The sequence below is a fragment of the Metopolophium dirhodum genome, chromosome 2 (assembly GCF_019925205.1).
Source record: "Metopolophium dirhodum isolate CAU chromosome 2, ASM1992520v1, whole genome shotgun sequence".
Lineage (NCBI taxonomy): Eukaryota > Metazoa > Arthropoda > Insecta > Hemiptera > Aphididae > Metopolophium > Metopolophium dirhodum.
In genome coordinates, this window is record NC_083561.1 from 7,570,815 (window position 1) to 7,588,974 (window position 18,160).

The 18,160-nt window shown below is 25.4% G+C and overlaps 1 protein-coding gene across 3 annotated transcripts in view; it reads left to right on the forward strand.

The window, feature by feature from the left end:
- The first annotated feature begins 1,973 nt into the window (after nucleotides 1-1,973).
- LOC132937921 (V-type proton ATPase 116 kDa subunit a 1) overlaps nucleotides 1,974-18,160 on the forward strand; it is a 47,014-nt gene continuing 30,827 nt past the window's right edge. The window contains exon 1 of one of the 3 annotated variants that reach the window (XM_061004531.1): nucleotides 1,974-2,583. The gene's annotated coding sequence lies outside the window, so the exon portion shown is untranslated. The remainder of the gene's footprint in view (nucleotides 2,584-18,160) is intronic. The other 2 variants (XM_061004533.1, XM_061004532.1) reach the window with 2 other exon arrangements.

The window sequence follows — 18,160 nt, forward strand, 5'->3', positions numbered from 1 at the left end:
ACTACGCTTTATTAATAATAACAATATTAATACAATAATCATTTATAAATTAATATTGATAAATATATTATAGCTATTAGTTATTAATTATTATTATTTATTTTATTCAGGAATGTTATCCATTAGTAAAAGGTTGCAAAACCAACGATAAAAACCGTAACAATGTGCAACTCTTATAACAATTCAAATTGATTTATACAGATATATAAATATCAATATGTATATATGGAAAACAAAATCGTTTAAGAGGACGTCACGTGTTTTATCTGTCTTACACATGTACATGGACAAAACGCGTTAGCGCAGTCTGAGGATAATTTGCTCAATAGTGTTAGAATAAAAATACTTATTACAAAATTAAAATATGACAATATTTTGGAGGGCAAGACGGTGAGTTGTTTTTAAAAAATTTAAATTTTGAAAAGCTAAACGTATTTTAAATATGTTGAAATTCTTGCTATTTTTAAACAATATAATGAACGTTTTATTGGGTATAATAGAAAAAACGCAACGACTTGGCCTTAGAAATATTGTCACAATTCAATTTTATAATAGGTATTTTTACTCTAGAACCAAAATTGAGCGATTTATACATAAGACTGCGAAACGCGTTTTGTCTATATCGTACGTGTGTAGGACGGTGACAACACGACAACACTTGCGGGTGTGACGTCCTTTTAACTTAATATCGAATGGGCTGTGGAAAGTTAATCTTCAAAGAATATTCTGTGTGCGCAGTATTCTGTATAATTTTGCCTATACGAAAATCGACAAAACTCGTGTATCAACTATCAATTATTATTATTTTTATATACCTATCTATAATAATAATAGCACGGACACTAAGATAGAATCATAGAACAATAGAATGAAGTAATGTACTAGAAACGAACTGGTGGGCGGATGACGGGAAGCCGGGCCACTTATGGTTATGAACTTATGAGTAGGCCTGGGGCAGGGGGAGAGTGGGGCAAGTTGCAAGTGCGAATCTAGACCTACCTATATTCATTGTATAAAGTATAAACTAGATGGACGAATATAGATAGCGCTAGATTCGCACTTGCCCCATTTCCCCCCCGACCAGGACAATTCAAAACCTTAAGTGGCCCGGTGAATGGTTATTAGGCTTTCGTTCTCAGTCCTTCAGTAGTCAGTCCGTGCCTAATACTTGTAGACCTATTATATATATATATTGATGTTAAAACAATGGAAAATAAAATAATTTTATTGAGATGGTTTCATATAAGAATACAATATAATAAGTGATAATGTTAAAAACATTTTACTAAAACTATAAAAAAGAATATTCTATATATAATATTCATGTTTACGATAGTAATTGTACTTATTTAAATTATAAGATGAAAATAAAGTAATAGTTCAATTTTTATAATGTTTGGATTTTGGGTAGTCGGGTAGTGGATTATTGGGACTGGGGAGTAATGGTTAAGGGCTTGAAAAGTCCCCTGTCTGGCTGTCTCTGTGAACTGCGATAAATGTATGCCTAATGCCTATTGCCTAATGCCCATGAGTGCCGCCGTGCCGGCGCCGGCTCAGTTCGCCGGTATTGTTTTATCACGATTCACGAAAGGGTTGATCAAACTTTTTTATTGTCTGATGTGCACAACCTGTCCGCATTAATTACCTAGTGATAAAAGTCTATACAATCGTTCGTAGGTACGTCATGATAGTATATAATATAACATTGTATTATATACAACTACTACTACTACTACTACGACCACCACAACTACTACTACTACTACTACTACTACTACTACTACTACTACTACTACTACTACTACTACTACTACTACTACTACTATTACTACTATACTATTACTACTACTATTACTACAACAGCTCACTATCTACAGGTCGTAGTGTGGGTTCCCCTCACATATTAAATACACACACACAAACATATATATATATATATATATATATGTATGTATGTATGTGTGTGTTGTATATTATATACGGAAAATTATTATTATCATTATTATTATTATGTACGTTACCTGTGTACATAATATTTTTTCACGTTTCATTTCAAGTTAGTGTGTTCGTTTCGTAGGTAGTCCGTGTGCCGTGCCGTGCTGTACGTCTATAGAATGATTGGATCATGTTTTAATTTTTCATTATTATTACCTACATTTTTATTTAAATAGTGAGTAACCGAAATAGTGTTTGTGCGTTTTGGTGTATAATTTATATTATATATCTAGTATTGTTATCTGGTATCCTAAAGTCCAATGGAAAGAATATCTGAATATGACTGATACCTTTGATGTCTATGCTCGGTGTGCCCGACAATCAATCGGACTTCTGTCCTAGCGACTGACGTGCATCTATTGTTACATCCTAAAATCTCCTATGTTTGAATATTTTTCAAGTGATCGATGCTATGAAACACTCAACCTAATTGGTACTTGGCAGTTTAAAATAAATCAAATCTTTGAAAAGTTATCGTACTTTAAACACATTATATGTACAACGTACAACGTGTAACAACGTGAAATTACGTGGAAAAAATAAACGTTTTAGTCAGTTTTCAAGAAGGTAGCCATCACAAATATTACGGTAAGAACATACTACAATACCTATATTATATTTTCACAATTATTATTCTGTGTATGGTTTCTTATTTTCCAAAATGTAATTTTATTTTCAAACGGTTCAACATAATTTAAATATTTTGTTAATTAAAAACTAATTAAGTACCATACCTTCCTATGTAATAAATATTTTTTATTTTATCTATTCTTGGAAATGATGTAAATCATATTGCACACTTAGATTAATTAAAAGATAATTCATTAATCAATATACATGTACATGTATTCTATGTGGTAGATTGGTATAAGGTGGCAATGTTATCTAGAACCGTCGTTAGTTCAAAACTCAGTGCCAGCTAATCTATAGTAGTATAGTGTAGAATGCTACAGAAACCTATTGAAACTTATGCTATCCTAGTTAAGCAACAGTAAACATTGGTAGACAATTGACTGTTGTACTAACTAATCTTATAGTTTAATTAGTACCTACTTATAAAAAAAAATATACACATTAGGTTACTTACAATAATATTTTACCTAATCATATCCTTGCGGGTATTAAATAATTATAGGTACCTATCTTTTTTCATTTTAATTTACATTTTAAAGCTAAATTGAACCTATAATTTTAACTTATTATTTAAGTTTATCGTATCTGACTTTTACATTTTCACCTACCTGCATATCTAGTATAATAAGCTTCAGTTTGGTATTTATTTTAGCCAGAATTTATACTTCTACCTATCTTCGCAATAAAGAGAAAATAGTTGAATTTTTAAGAATATAGTTGGATTTTTTACCTATTGGATTGGAATATTCATTAATGCTATAGTGGTGTGTCCAGCACACAATAATTGGGTATGGCGGTTTTGTTCTATAGTCAGTGATAAACTACATAGGGAAGATTTGTCCTAGCAAATGGGGAGTGAATTTTTTGGTTTCCAATTTTGGCTGTTATCCTTGCTGTAACATGGTTTGTTCTTTTATTTTAAGAATATTTAAAAATCAAATCATTTTTAACATTATTGATTAAATAAAAGGGGTAATATACTAGAAAATATAAATTCCGTTTTTATTTTTTATGGACTTTTAAGAAAAAACAACTTAAAAATTAATAAAATTATAAAATAAAAATACAAAATAATATCAATTTACAGTGTAAAGGACATTTGTCTATTTTTTGTTTTTGAAAGCTCATAAATCACAGTACTAGGATCATTTATCAATAGGGACTACTTAATTCTCTTTCAATTGATAATATTGCAGTATTATGATGACGCTATATTTATTATTATATTTATATATATATTACGGTATGTATTTAATATTATTGAACAACATTTTTAAAACGTTATCAGTGACAGTGGCATTGTACATTTTACCTTTTCGAAAGTGTAGATATTAAAGATCTTAAATGGTTGCGAGACAAAATTTTGACAATGGACAAACCTTCCAATCTGATCCATAACAGATCAAGTTCTATAGATAATATTATCTATGTGTATAATTTATATAATTTATATGATAGTTATATTCTATAATACATTTTAAAAAAGACATTTTTATTTGTGATAACCTAAATGTCTGATAAAAATTGAGCAGGCCCGTGTCTAATCGGCCTATCCTGTAAACACGCTACTGTATAGCCATATATAACTAATCATTATAACCATATAGGCAGGCGCAGATCCTGTGGGGGGTGCTATAGTACCCCCCCCTCCTTGGTATGTTGCTTCCTGGAAAACAAATACTCTACACCACATGTAATTTTCAGTAGGCTAGGGATATTTCTAAACAAAATTGCTACCAAAAAAGAAAAATTGAGTTCCCACTTTTTGAATATTAAGCCCTTTAATTTTAAGGACTGAAAAAGAGTCTTTCCATCAGGATGGAGTGAACAGAATACAAGACCTTAACCTCAGCAGGTGGAGACTCGTTAGCGCACATTTTTTTTTTTTAATTTACGACAACTCATTTGTGCACTAAACTGTGAACAATGAAAACCAGCTTGTAGGTCCAGTTTGGGTATCTTAGGCTGGTCCCACACAACTAAACGAGACAGGACAGTATACTCTTAAACTTTAAAGCATAACAATTATTTTCAATTGTGGTTTCCCTTCAGTTGTCATTTATCATTAACGTTATAATTGTTATTTCTGTCCTCAGTGCTCTCAAAGTACCTACCTGAGTTGTGTTAGACAAACTTTAATGTCAATCAAACGTGTACCAATAAATAATAAATATTTAACTTACAATTATTATAATGACTTAATGTTGTAAAAGTGATTGTAATTGTAACTTACATTATTTTTTTTTTTATCTTTAAAATTGTGAATAGTGGCCTGCTAAGTAAGTTGTGCGAAATTAAGCTCAGGAACATTTTTAAACCCGCCAGTCTATGACACCAGAATATGATTTAACAGAAAGTCCTAAGCCTTATAAAGGGTGAAAGAAAATGTATGAGTATAAATAATTTTTCACAACGAGTAATGACCAATTCGAACATTTTGAGAAACGCAGTTTATGTACAGCTCATACGTGGTTAAATTTCTTTGAAAAAAAGGTTTCTATTGTTTGTAAATTGTGCGCAAATGGGTTGTAAAAAAGGTAAATGTGCGCAAATGTCACCAAATCAGTCATTGTGTTCTACAATAGTCCTATAATTGTTAATAAATTATATACAGTTTATGCAATTGCATTATTTTTAAAATAGCACCAGATCATTATTATAACTTTTAAAGTTAAAAAAAAAAATTGAATATTATGTTTTGTCAACTTTTTAAGTATGATGTTAATATATATTGTACAAATATAATTTATATATTGTATGCAAGGTGCTGTATCAAATATTTTTGTATAAATACTTAAATAATACCTACTTTACAACAATGCTATTAGGCATAATGATAATTTATATATTGATATAAATATATCTATATAATTACATAACCTAGAATAGTGGGTACATATTCTATAACCATACTTAGTTAGATATGCTTTTTTTTTTTTTGTATCTTATCATAGTTGAAATAAATCCTGTAATATTTATTAAGATAATCTATTTGTTTTATAGTATTTATAATATATATATATTGCTTGTAATTTCATTAATTTACAGTAAAATGAACGTTTAACATCAACCTGATTTTAATAAACAGTACTCTTCAAGTAGTATTAACGTTAAAAAAAAATTAACAGGAAAAGATAAATATTTAATGGTGATATGTAAATAATATTATAGAATTATATAATGCACATTAGTTCAGATTTTTCTGGTTAAAGTCCAAATTGGATGATTGCCAAATAACTCTATTTCCTGATGACAATATTTCAATATTATGTAAAATTTCAATTTTTCTGAAATTCAACCGATTTAATTAATATACTTATATAATATGTACCTAGGTATAATGTATATTATAAAAATTAAAAATTATTTCTGATCATAGCAACTGAAAAATAACCCTATAATATTAGGCATAATATGCAAACCTTCATTTGTTCATCAAAATAAACTTTTTTATTTTTCTATGTAGTGACTTGAGTAGTTTGTCGTTACTTTTAAATATATTTTATAGCTTTTATTGAAGTCTAGAAATCAAAATTGTTGCTATGAATATATAAATATATTTATAACTACTCCAATGTATATATACAATTTATATCAATTTATATCAATTTACAAGGATAGACATTAAATAATACAGACATTGGTATAGACTTCTATTTAAAATCATAGTTTATGCTAAAAGCTATTCTTCTTAGGTTTTATTATAATTTAAATATTAACCCAATTTATAGGTAGTTCTTTGCATAATGTATCATAATATGTATATTGTCTTTTATACTGAGTGACATAGAATACTAAAATTATCACATTTAATAGGTATTTAGATAATGATAATTTGTGTATAAGGAAAATTCGATAATTTTTCTACCATATTACCTAGATATTTTTCCTAATTTAAGTTATTTATTGTTCTTATCATCAATTAAAATCCATACAAAACTCAAGTACACGCTAAATTGTAAAACAGTAAATTTATCTAACACTGAAGTTAAACAATTATATTTATGGTTTTTTTTTTAAAATTTTATTAAATTAATATATTAATATTTAATTATTTGTTGACTATTTGTTATAGATATTAATGGACTACAATAAATCCTTAGGGTGAAAACAAAATATGTAGCATATTTTAAGAATTTTACTGTCTATTTTTAAGTCCATAAGTATCCAAGTTATGTATCCTAGTTGTATAACTCTTAAAATATAGAACATACAGTTAGCTAAATTTACTATTTATATTATATAGCAACTACATTCAATAGGTACCTAGTTGGAATATAAACTGTGTTCAGAATATTACCTGATTAAGAGGTTTTAAAATAAAGATATTAGTTATGTTATGAAGAATAACCTATGTAAGATGTAAGAAAATTATGTGGATTCCAGTATAGATAGTTTCAACTTTCAATTAAGTAGGTAGGTAATAAAGTTTATTGTTCAGAATCATAAACAGTAAGCAGTATAACTTTCTAATTGTATTGTAAAGAAATTTCATCAGTGATAGATACATTGTACACATAATAAAATAATTGTTGATATATATATATATTGATTTAATATTAATTTTAATTTTATTAAGTACATAATTTTAGGGTACATCACAATATACATAATATATATTATCCTATTTTTATTTGAAAAAAAATCCTTCTTTTAATGTTTTTAAATTAATGTTTTATTGTATATTGTTGAATATTTATAGACTATTTTTGGATTTTTTGGTTACAGTATAAACTACTTATGAAAAACCTTGTTTTAAATTTTAAATTTTTAGACAAATATTGAATACAAAGTAACTTACACATTTTCAAGATTTTTTTATAAAATTTGAACTTCAAATGCATATAAAAAAAATTGTGTTTATTCATATATCTTTAATAATTTTCAACTGCTATTAAAACAATTAATGAGAAACCTCATATTACATTTTCAAGCTTTTGAATCACAACAAAATAAAGAATTTTTTTAACAAAATGTTGTCCATTTTATTATTATTAAAATATTCATAATTATAAGTTATAACTTATACTTCTTCATATTTTCTTGGTAATATAAGATTTTTTGTTAATATACGTTTGTTTATCAACATTGATTTTGATAGTAAAAAGTATAGTTACATAATGTACTCTGTATAATGATATTATCTAAATAATTTATTGTTACGAACAATATTTGTATATATATTTTGCAAACATACAATATTCTACATATTTTAGATTATGAAAATTGCATTTTAAACATATTTATTGTAAATGATCTAATTGAATAGGCAATTTTATAATTATTTTTATAGTCGATTTACTTCTGGTAAAATGTAATGATGTTCATTGTTCAAAGAATGTCTGCATGTATAGAATCTAATATATATTTAGGTAGGTTATTAAATATGATTTTACTGATAGATATTTTTCCTCATATTTTACTTTATAATTTGTATTTTAAATGTTATTCATTGTACTGTACTCTAAAGCCTTTCTCCCTTATTCCCTAAGGCTTTTATAATTGCCACATTTTTACTGGGGGTGTACAGTTGTCATAGGTACTGTTTTTTTTTTTAATAATTTAATTTATTTAAAATATGTATGTATTCAAACCCTTGAGACCACTTTTTACACATTGTTATTATAAATTTTCACAGATATTGATAAAATATTAAATTTGAAATATGTATTATATATTTATATTAAATTAAATTAATTGGTATATGCACCTCTGATACATTATACATTATATATAGATTATGTACACACCCCTGATACATTTTACTACACATTATTATATCAAGTGATCAATAAAACATAAAACACTCATTATTAAAAAAAAAAGACTATAAACGTTTTTGAAAATATTTTTATAATTTTAACTTTTAAGTCTTTAAGAACAACAATTCTAAATAAAATATGCATTTTACTATTATTGTCTTTATCGCTTTTAAATTTTTACTTTTTTAATGACAAAATTCATTTTTAATTTCTTTTTTTTTGATGTAATGGAGTATTTTGATTCATAGTGGTCGAATAGTGTAGTTTATAATTATTATAAGTATTTAAAGTTTTGATGAGAGGATTGGTGTGAAACATGGGGGACAGGTCACAGGAGTACCTATACTGAAGAATGTCTATCCTCTACTCTGCTCATCTATCCTTTAATACTTAAAACTAATAAACAACTCGTGTACAATTTGATTTTTATCTAATATGAAATTTAAAATGTACAGAGACGTTCAAAAAGAGCAAAAAACTTAAACTTTTTAATTACAACAATTAAAAATAGTAAAAATAAAATTTTTTTCAAAAAATCTTGTTTTGTGTATAGACCTAAAATAATGTAAAAAAAAATAAGGTTTCTTATAAGTATTTCATACTTTCCTACAGTAACCAAAAAATCTAAAATATATATAAATACAGTTTTTTATAGATATTTTTTATTAAGATTTTGATGAAATTATTTATTTAATTAAATAATAACAATTTTAGTTATTTTGTTGTAATTTAAAAATATTTTACCTTAAAAGGCGGAATTAAAAAATTTACATTTTCACCATGAAATGTGTGTTAATGGTTAGTAAAATGTATAAAAGAGATTTATATACATATAATATATAAGATTAATATAAATAATAATGAATGTATGTAAACATATAATGGTAACATTTTAAACATTTTAATTTTTCTAAAGGAATCGTCTTGTGAAAGACATTTTTGTAAATTATTAATATACACACATAAAAGAGATGTTTTTTTTTTAAATCCATAAAATACATATCAAATAATAAATAAATACAATTTAATTAAAATATTTCATTATTGAAAGATATTATTATAATTATCTGAGGCCTGTGTTTGTTTTTGTTGTATTGGAATATGTGAACCACCAACAATTAATATCCCCCCACCATGTAAAAAAAAACCAAGCAAACCACTGATGAGAAACATAATAAAACTTATATCAAATGTAGGAATGATTGGAGATACAAAAGTCTGTGCATACTAATTAAGTCCCACACCTGTACAAGAAAAAAAAATACTATTTGTCCTAAAAGGTGAGACACAAAAAAATAAATAAAAATAAAAACCCACATTATTGTAAAATCAATACATTCATCGTTCCACTCAGAATCTAAAATAATTTTAAATGTCATGAATGTTCAAAAAGAGTCAAAATATTTTTAAAATTGTATCTTGTACAGAAAATGATAAAATAAATATTACGTAAAAATGTCAAGTATTTTTCGGATGATGGATATTCTTTTTGAGTTAATTAAGTATTAACAGTTACCACAAAAAACGAATTTTTCATAAACTGGTTTTACGTAGAAATTCCCGTTTTTCGTGAATATTGTTTTTATTTTTTTTTGCTTACTTATTCAGAAAAGTACTTGGAATTTATTACTTTTAATCCTTTTTAAGTATCAGCTAGATATAATTTTTCACTAGATACCTACTACCCTCAGTTTAGTAAATTGAATCATTTTTAGTGCCAGAAAAGACAATTTTGAACACAAAAATAAAAAAATTAAATTAAATGTTCATTGCTCCGCTCAGAGTTAAAAATATAAAAATTTAAAATTAAATGCATATCAGAAAAAATTAAAAGAATCGATAATGTATTTTAGATAATTTTGAATTGATGAAGAATGTATGATGAACGTCATACCATTTCATTTTCATGACTTTTATGCTTAACAAAAATATTTTCAAACGTATACATTATGCGAATACAACCTAGAAATAGTCCTAAGTGTCAAATTCCTATAACTAACACAAAAAGTGGCAAAATATTTTGAAAGTTATGTTTATCTAGTTAATGCTAGTATGAATATTTGATGACATTTTTAAGTCTCTGCAGTTATTAGTTTTTAAATTACAACAAAAAATCTATTTTGTCGTAAACTTTTTTAGTGTAAAAATTTAACTAAGTAATTAAATATCATTAATTGCATTACTACTTATTTAAATTTGCTTTTTTTAAAAAATATAGCAATAGTTGAAAGATATATTACATTAATACCTATTTATCTATTAATTCTGGTTCATATTAGCAAGTTTTCTTTTTGTAAAGTATAATTGTATGGTTATTAGTTTTTATTAGTGACAAAACTGACGATGCAATAAAATTTAAAAATAGAACAACAAATTTCCTTATTCAATTAAATTCCAACGGTTAGTTCTATTGTCAACATTTTAGTGTGTTTATTTTTGTAATTTAACTGATTAATTAGTTTCTCATATTAATTTTAGCAGTCACAATTTTATTTTAAAATCGACATTGATGCCATGATACATTAATTTGTATAGGTACTCATTGAGTTTAATAATGGTGACCTTGCGTTAATCAACGATGTAGGCTTGCCAGTGTAATGCATCATGTGGGTTTGGATAATTGAAGCAACCATTGATAATAGAACTTAAGTTTTTTGTTTGTTATCTTTTATTTTTATTTTTAATGTCAATGACCCATTTGAAAAAAAAAAACCCTACACTTTTACGAGTCTATAGCAGGTCGCTAAGTTTAATGAGCAACTAACGATATTCGCATGTGCAGTATGGTAATCCACTTTGGTTAATAACTCATAAGTCATAACCATCCGCAATTGGTCAATACTAATGTTCAGACCTTAAGTAATCAGACGGGGTAATGTTGTGGTAATTCTTTTGTAATGTATTACCTATTACTATTAAATAAATATAGGTATTTAAGAAATAACGTATTACATTTCGTATTTAACTCACAAGTCACAAGTATCTGGTTAATGAAAGAAATGTAGAAATTATAGGTATTGTTTTAAATGTGGTTTCGTAGTAAATAGTAATATCAAATGTGTAAGTAAACTAAAAGTTTATAACCTATGACAGATTTTATCATTTATATTAATTATTATTATGACCGACAATTTAATATACATTTAGAATGAGCTTTTTTTAAGTGATAAAAATGAAACTAGTATAATACGATTTTTCTAACAATGTAAAATATAAACACGTTTATATATAAAAGGTAGGTACATATTTTTCTTTGTTAATTTAGTTTAACTTTATAATATAAATTAATAATTCTTTAATGTCATTCAAAATAAACATTACCTACTATAAAATATAAATTAAAATTGAAAATTAGTACGTATTTGTATTGTTTACGGTAATACAAAGCATCTCCTATAAAATAATGCATATTATAACTTCTACAATAGCAACAATATTCTATGCAAACAGTTGATACCTATACGATGAAATCACTATGACGTGGTTATAATTATTGGGGATACCTTCTAGATATTCTATAATTAGAGGACGCTTGATTTGCAAATCAACATAATTAAAAAAAGTAAAGAAATATTAATTAGTTTTTTATTTTATTTTGAACAGTAGTGAGCAATTTCTTTTTAAATAAAGATAGAAATGTAATCACGACATTTTCTAGAGGTCTTGACATGGTTTTAGAACTATTAACTAAGGCCCGCCCAAATCTACCTATTACGTCAATGATAATCGTTAGACACCTGAAATATTTAACAGTTCAACTGTTCAAACACTGCTTTTTAATCACCATAAACTAGTCTTATTATGTTATTTAAGTTATTTAATTTTATCCTTGATTCGTTCTACTTTTAGGTTAGTAGGTATATATTAATTATATTTGTAAATATTTGAATTTATCATATGTAAAGTACCGATCTATATTGGAGTAACTATTAAGTACCTATGCAATAATTACAAATATTATAAAAACAGTTATAATTTTATGTAAGCTAATATTTTGCTGTATATTTTATAATTTATTTATTATTCTGTCCCTGTATTATAGGTATTAAATATATACTAAGAAATAGTACACTTTTAACAATGAATAAATAAATATAGGTACGAGTTTTTTTTTGCTTTCAAAAAGTGTCTTTATCACTCGTTTGTTGTCATACCTGTTTATGTCATACCTATGACGTATAATAATATTATTAGGCACGTTGAATTTTAACAAACTAAAATATACATGAATAAATGTATGCTATTCACTAATTTGATTTTGATTGTAAAACTGATTTGAATTTATTATTATTTTACTTTTTGGCGTACTCAGATTATTATGGGACCTTTTTTTAAAATTGTATATAATATATCGTTAATATCTACTGTACTAGTTTCTACCTTATCAGTTCGTTATAAAAAATGTTCTTGTTTTTTCTTAGTAAATCGACGAACATTTTTTGTAGAAATATATTTTTATAAATTAATAGGAATATTGAATTGTAATATACTAAGTTGACCGTATTATATAATTAAAAATAAATAAGCAAAATAGCTGATAAAGTTATTAATAAACAATTTACCTAATAAGTTATTAATTATGACTCATTCCTCCCTGCACAATCCACATATTATATAACTGGCTGAAACAACGGAATGTAGTATGACAATTATATTTACCCTTATTATGAACCGAGCTTATTTTATACTAGCATTCGATTTATACATATTTAATTATTTCTACATACTTTCTATTGCTTGAATGAAATTTTTTTAATACAAATTTTGTTTATTAATTATTTTGTTGGTTTTGGTTTTTAATTTAACTATGTAACATAAGTACATAGCGTATACTGTATACAGTTAATTTATATTGTTTAATGTTGGCATTATAAGAAAGTGTGTGAGGTTGATTTGAAAATAATAGCATGCTAATAATAAATGCATTGGTGCAAGAAAATTCTAAAAGTTAAGTAAGCAATTAACTAAATATTCCAAAAATGAGAATTTGAATAAATGTATAATATAAGTATAAAAATGAATTGTGCATGCTTAAAAAGCCACCCTGTAAACGTATCATATACGAGGATGTATTAATATGATAGTGCGGGCGTATTTGTAGTCACTTTTTTATATTAGGGTTATATATTTGGACATTTTATAATTTTGTTGATAATTTTTTTTTTATAAACGTTTAAAGGAATTCGTCAAAATTACGAAAATATGTCAATTATTTTGTAGCATTTCTATATCTATAAGGTTTAAAACCTTAATAAAATATTCCTCATAAGTATTTTTACTGAAAATTAAGGGGATTCCACTTTATTATTTTTTGGACAAAAATACACTCCAGCGTACTTTTTTGAGTTTTACACCGGTAATAATTTTGAAAACAAATTTCATTTTATTGTTTGGTAAACTTTGGATGCTTGAACCCACAATTTTAATTTGTTATTTTTAAAAAAGAATAAATCGCACGTGAAATTTAGAAAAACGCGGGAAAAAACAGTTGTGTCTTATAAATTTCAATGAAAAAAAACAGTTTTACATTTTTTTTTCATAATGCTGACTAAAAATATTCGAATAGACTTCATAATAAACTAAAATTATTATCGAAGTAAAACTCATGTCAGTACGCTGGAACGCGTATATGTTTAAGATACGTTATAGTATAGTCTTACGTAAAGCCACATACATTTTTTATGAATGATTGAAGTTCAAATTTTAACGGCATTGGATATTCATATGTTAAATAACAATTTCTCCTGAAACCAAATTTGTTATTTTATTGTAATACATAAAATATTAATCGTTGAAACTTAAAAAATTCTACTGTTAGGTACTTAAACTATAATTTTCTATACACAATAGAATCTCGAAAATATTTAGCCTAATTTTAAGCTAATTATAGGCATTTTAAATGATCGAATTTCTTTTTCTACTAATAATGATAAAAAAATATATCCTCTGTGGAAAGTGGAAACACTTTAAAATGTAATAAAAATCTCCTTCAAGTTATCCTTTATTCTTACAGCAATTTACAAATATCGAAAATATACAGTTTTTTTATAAGCATTTGAGTCTAAAGTTAACATTTTGGCAAAATTGGATAAATAAATGAAAAACATCATACAACATGTATTACTATTTATTAATTATACGCAATGAAATTTTCAAAATATTGAGATTAATTTTAAACCATTTATATGACGAACCGATAAGTCTTTTTGAATAATCCGTTAATAACAGCTATATTATAATGAAATATCCTTAGAAATATAGAACCGTCTCCAATCAGAATCGTTTATTGCATGCAATGATTTATCATAAAATTAAAAATTAACACAACGATTAAAGTAACCTACTCATTGATGAGATATTTGACAACCTTTATACAGCAGGGCGTTTTCACCGTTTTTTTTCTTTAATGTATTTGTATTTAACTATAAAACATTTACATTTCATTTTTATTCTGAATAACTGACATTTATAATGATGAAGTGGAAAAAATAAAATTATCACCGGTACTCGAAAATTCTGAGTACGTATCTGCATAGGTATAGGTTGACCTGATGACTGATTTTCAGTAATTTTTAAATATTAAATATATAAATCTGGTACCTGTAGATAGTTTATAGTTGCCTACGTATATTTGCCGTTAAGCAACCTTCTAACAAATCCCTAATACCTATTAGTATAATTTTCAAACATTTCAACCTTCCACAGATACTATAGTTATTTGTTATTAATATAGTTGCCTTATTATTTTAATTTTATATGGTAATTAATAAAAAAAAGTGGGTAAGTGGATGTCGCTCTGCTGTAAAGTAAATTAAAAGTGAGTCATATTTTAAAATTAAATTCAATGATATAATATCATTGTATACGAAAAACGATTCTGACTTCTGAGCGGAGACGGATTGTCAGCCAAAGATATTTTATATTAAATTGATATTATTATTATTAATACAGTAGTCGGTAAGTTGAATTAATATTATTTGTAGGTATATAATAATATATTCGTCTTGAGAAATTTAAATACCTACGAATAATATATTTTAAAAATAACACGAAACTAAAATCGTTCTTCTTCGTTTATATATCTATTTTCGTCCAAATTTGAACTTAAAATAACTATAAAAAAACTGTGTTTATGTATATTTTTAGATTTTTTGGTTACAGAATTAACTACTTACGTGGAACCTTGTTGAAAATTTCCATCCTTAGCCATAAAAGATGAACATCTTATAAATTATTAACTATACAAAATCATTTTTCAATTTGATAAATTTTGTCAAAATTTGAACTTTGAATACTTATGAAAAAAAATATAGGGAGTCTTGTATTAAATTTTCACGCTTTTTGACACAAAAAATTATAGTGTATTTTAATATTTTTCAACTGCCATTGTAACAATATATTAGGAGCCTTGTATTACATTTTAAAGCTTTTTGACCCAACCAATACAATTTTATTTACATGTTTATAAACAGTTCAAAACAAGTCAAAATGTCATGTATTTTCGGTCATTTGTTTTTGAGTTACACCAAAAACCAAAATCGATTTTGTTAAAAACTAATTTTGCTTAAAAATTCATGTTTTTGCTTAACTTTTTTATTTTTCCCGGCGCTTTTGAAAACTATTGGGAATTTTTACCTCCCAATGCACCAACTTGATTAACTTTCACATCAAACAAGATACCGAAGTTGAAAATCGAAGCAATATTTCAACTACTTATCGTATACACAGACCAAAAAAAAATAAAAATAAAAAAACACGCATTGTAAAATCAATACATTTATCACTCCGCTCAGAATCTAAAAAAACATACATTTACCTCAAAATGAATCTAAAAACAAATAACAACTAGTGTCACGTAAATGCAATCGTAGTGAATGCCGTGTTATTGAATTGGCCTGGGTGGACTCTCTCCCTTTGACCTAGACTGAGGAAGCGTCCTGTGACGTCAACAGGCTACCCCACTTGTCCCGTTGGCATTTTTGCTTGTACGGCCCAACGTGCCTTACCTACTAGCCAATGGAAGTACATAATATATTATGTATAGACGACAAATCAACTGTGTACATTATTGTCCATTTATAAGTATAAAAAATAAATACAAATAATTAAATGTATAACTTTATGTAATTTGTTTACTTGAAAATATAATCATACGTTTCAATGAATTATGTTATATTATATTCTAATAATTTTTTTTTCACTAAATGCCTAAACCACAATATAGTGTGTTCACCGATTTAGGAAACATTAAAATTCTTGGTCGGATGTCTTTCAATTGAATCAGGACTTTTTTGAACATCTATTTTTGGAGTATAATAATTGTATTATATTTATAGGAACATCTAAAATGTTCAAACCTCTCGGTACAAACATACATAAGTTAAACTTAAATTATTTTTCAAAATGGCAATGCCTATTTTTGATTCCATACTTGAGAAGACCATTTTTTATACTTATTTTAATTTCTTAACTACTATAAACTACTGGCTGTAAACTCAAAATTGACTGAATGAGAGTATAACTTATTAAAATATTAAAAATCGAACGTTGTGTAATATATTTAGTTTGAATTATTATTACCATTATTATTAATTTATTGTTATAACTGTAGTATCTCAATAAAATATTTAATGATATACGTATTTGTAGTACATTTTACAAACAAAAGTAATATAAATGGATTTAAATTTCAAACATTTTGATATATCAAAAACTATGTATTTATAATTAAATTTGAATCGGCTTTCATTCAGCCAATCTGATTCTAAAGCTATTAATAAATTATATAATAATATTTAATAAATGTAACAAACTTCATTGATTAGGAGATGCTGGTTTAATTATCATACATAGTACATAGGTACTATTACTTTGTTTTAGTAAAATGTATAGGTAGATGGTAAAATAGTAGTTACTTTTCATCTTTTAAGCCTAAATTGATAACTTATAATTTATACAAATATATTATATTATTACTATTATAATATAAATATTTATGCAATATACATATTTATTATAATATAGAAATAATAAATTATTATTCGAAAAAATAATTTTCTCTTCGTGGTTAATGCGGTTAGACATGCAAAACCCTTTCGAATTCATTAATATTTTAACGAAATAAAAGTGCATTCTGCCTTATCGTGGATCGTAAAGTATGTTGAATGTATTGATTCTAAAACTTATTATTAATTTATTCTACAACTTCTATTCGGAATTTTTAACATATTACAGTCCATTGTAAACTAATTTAACATATTCACACAGTCATTAAAATTTAATAAAAATAAATATTGTAAAACTAAATAAGTAATAATTTGTAATATAATGTAATATTTTGATTAAATATTTTGTTTGTGATTTAAAATATAAAGTCTTAATACTATATAATTTATCTGACAATTATAATTTTCGCGTACATGGTGCATCGTAGATACATAATATCTATTAGTTATTATTTTTATTTATTTATAATATATTATGTTTGAATTGAGAAGAATTCATAAACATCACATCGAATAATCGTATTTTTCGAAAACAAATATTAATTTCGTTGTATGGAATTGTTGTTAATTATAAGAACAATAAAATAATAATAAATACATAAAAATTGGTATTTAAGAATTTCAAAATCTGTCAGTATTCAATACTAGGTTTGTATCCTTTCTTATAATTTTAATGAATCTAATATAATATTAATTTATTATTATCAATTAAATCAGTACTTACTCAACGTTTGAAAATAACTTATAAACTGATAGAATTGGAGA